This window comes from Nannospalax galili, unplaced genomic scaffold (genome assembly GCF_000622305.1).
Source record: "Nannospalax galili isolate Female #2095 unplaced genomic scaffold, S.galili_v1.0 scaffold287, whole genome shotgun sequence".
Lineage (NCBI taxonomy): Eukaryota > Metazoa > Chordata > Mammalia > Rodentia > Spalacidae > Nannospalax > Nannospalax galili.
In genome coordinates, this window is record NW_008357493.1 from 4,001,711 (window position 1) to 4,005,097 (window position 3,387).

The 3,387-nt window shown below is 44.3% G+C and overlaps 1 pseudogene; it reads right to left on the bottom strand.

The window, feature by feature from the left end:
- Nucleotides 1–1,556: 1,556 nt before the first annotated feature.
- On the bottom strand, nt 1,557–2,407 carry LOC103751652 (annotated as a pseudogene).
- Between the last annotated feature and the right edge of the window lie 980 nt (nt 2,408–3,387).

The window sequence follows — 3,387 nt, forward strand, 5'->3', positions numbered from 1 at the left end:
CTACATATATAATGATGGTTTTACTCAAGGTTTTATTTATTTATTTTTATGTGCATCCATGTGATGCAATACCCATGAAAGTCAGAAGAGGGCTTTGGAGTTCCCTTGAACTGGATTTACGAATGCTTGTCACCTGCATTGTGGGTGCTGGGAATCGAACCTGAGTCCTCTGTAAGAGCAGCAAGTGTTCTTAACTGCTGAGCCATCTCTTCAGTCCCTTACTCAAAATTCTATTAACAGTTTTCTATCTCCTTTCTTTCTTTCTTTTTTTCTTTCTCTCTCTCTCTCTCTCTCTCTCTCTCTCTCTCTCTCTCTCTCTCTCCCCCCCTTTTCTTTTTTTCCAGAACACAATGTTATTTTGGTAGGCATCCGCAGTTCAGCATTTAGTGGTCCTGAACAGAAAAGTGGGAAATAGGGCAGCATGCCAGGAGGCCAGGCCCACCAATCTGAGTCCCTGCCGAGGGTCTGAGGAGCAGCAGCACCGAACCCAGAGTCCACTTGGGTCATGGCCTCTTGTTCTGGGTGTCAGGTTCCACACTAGACCTGATGGGTGGCCAAGGTGACCATGCTCTTGTTCCTTCTTGTTTAAAAGCAAATCAATTACAGGAAACGGAAATGACTCAGACCTGTGTGCTTAGCATGCCTGAGGCTTCTCTCCAGGTGTAACCAAGGACTCTGAGCATGGCAGGTCTGAATCACTCTGACTGCTCTGTTCACATGGAGATCTGAGCTCAAAGCAAGCTGGCTGATGATTGCAGGGCTGAGGACTGGACACTCACTTTCCAGGCTGGTGGCATGTGAACGAGTGTGGTTCCCTAGCTAAGTGAGGCCTGGCTCTTGCAACCTCATGTAATGGCTTCTGGCCGCAGCACGTGTTGTGGAAGTATTGGGTGGTGACAAGCAACAAGGGCATGGAGGAGGGAGAAAACAGCACCCGGACAAAGGTGAGGGAAGAGACCGGAAGCCCTGAATCCCTCATTGAAGGCCAATTTCAGAAGGAGTGAAAGGTTATAATCTGCTTTGGCCACAGCTGGGAGTAGAGTGGAGATAGGACAATGGCTTGCGAGGGGTGTCGTTTTAAGAGTTAAGAAAGCAGGAGTGCATGCAAAACTCCCTGAAACCCAGCAGTAGTCCAACGGCCTGCTACCTGAAGCCATCCCATTTACTCTAAAGGGCCACCACGCAGGGCTATGACAGAGGATGAAGGCAGACCCAAGAATGTAGCAGCAGGCAATTGTGTGATGTGTCTGTTCACAGTTGTATTAGCTGTGCCCCACCACTGCTGATGGAAACGATTTCAACACATCTTCTTGATCCCAGAGTTCACCTACGTGGGCAGTGGTTACACTTGATAGGATGGTCTGTTATGTCACATAACTTAGATATTTCAAATGGACAAAAAAAAAATAGCATCATGTACATTATCTTAAGATGAATGCTTGGAGGGGAGCTTCCTCTCCAGTACTTTGAGGTCCACCAGATGTATCTAGAAAACGTATTACTGTGGGAAATGAAGATTTAGATTGGATGGGGGAGAGAAGCAGGGCTCCTGGCAATTAATTGCTGTAACACTGTCCTTTTAGGGGCTGCAGGATCCTCACGTTTTCTTTCAAGCCATTAGGCCTGGAAGCTCTTGCAGGATGACCTTGATGCTGTGGGAATTCTGCTACTTGGCCAGCACTGACATGGCTCTTGGGTTGACCACTCCATTAGAACTGTTGATACCGTTCATGTTAATTTTTGTTACAAATCTTACAAAGGGTGTGCTTCTGGGTATTTGGGTATACATTCTATTTTAAGGCTGTATATTCGGTTTTCATAAACTGTTCTTGGAGGCTGTCTTGGTTTGTTTCTCCATTGCAGTGACAAAACACTCTGACAACTACCAATTTGAGGAGGACAGGGTTTATTCAGCTTACATCTCCTCTGTCACAGTTCATTACGGAGCCCAATGTACGAACTCAGGGCAGAAACCTGGAAGCAGGAGCTGTAGCACAGGCCATGGAGGGACACTGCTTACTGGCTTGCTCCCCTGGCCCCTGATCAGCCTGCTTTCTTATGCAACACAGGCCCACCTGCCCGGGGATAGTACCACCCACAGGGAGATGGGCCCTCCCATGTCACTTAGCAATCAAGAAGGTGCCCCACAGACACGGCCACAGGCCTGCCCAATGAAGGCAATTCCCCAATTGAGGCTCCCTCAACCCAGGTGTGTCAGGTTGACACTAAAGCTATCTAGCACAGAGGCCCAATTTATCATCCCTGTCCATCTTATAAGTGTCATGTCTTCTTCATCTTCTAGACCCCAGCTAACTGTGCCATCTCCTGCTCCTTTCTGGCCTTCTTGTTCTTGCAACAGTCAGAAATTCTGAGGGACTTTTACTCCAGAGCCTGTGGTGGCTGCCATCGTGTGTCACAGTCCCTCAAAAGCCAGCCCCTTCTTTCTTCTTCACCTATTTCTCTCATTTCTAACAAGAGAAAAAAAATAATTCTTTTTCTCAAAGGAATACACTGAAAAGTCAATGTTTTTATAGCCAATGTCAGTTTTAGTCTGATTCATCTGATGCATCAAGAGTCATTGCTTAAGATGTATAGTTTTCCCTCTAGTCACACACTTTTCACTTAACTTTCTCTTGTCTTCCTGCTTGTCAAGGCAGTCTACCTCAATCTCTTATTTCACAAATTCCACTGTTTATAGAACATGAAAGCTCTTTGCAAGCATAGAATAAACATATCCATATAATTTCATTGTTGGTGGTGGGATTTGAAGTCAGTTTTTCATGCCTGCTGAGTGCACCATCTATTACTGAGCTATAGCCTTACTTCTGCGGTTTATTCTTTTGAAGTACCAGATTCTCATGACCTGGGAAGGGTCTGAGCTGAGCTCTGCTTGCAAACTAGTATTAGGTTATAATGGTTTTGTGAATGTTGGCAGTAGATACAATATTACTAAATCAAGTAAAAGACTTCATTCATTACAGCAACAGCAGAAGATACCTGGAGACACAAAGGTACAAGTAACATTTACACATTCAACGGGATGTGTTTTGGAAAAGAAACTATGACTACAAATGCAAAAAATACAGAGAGAGAGAGAGAGAGAGAGAGAGAGAGAGAGAGAGAGAGAGATTATTTATGGGGTTGGAGAGATGATTGAGCAGTTAAGAAAGGACATTTCTTTGGGCAGCTGCCCCAGAGGGCAGCTAAAAACTGTCTAACTCCAGTTGCAGAATACTCAACGCCCTCTACTAGCCTTCAATGGCATTTCATGACACAACTACATTTGCATACATACAAGCAAAACACTCCTAACACATTAATTAAAAAATAACTTTTCAAAAATTTTATTTATTTATTTATTTATTTATTTATTTATTTATTTATTTA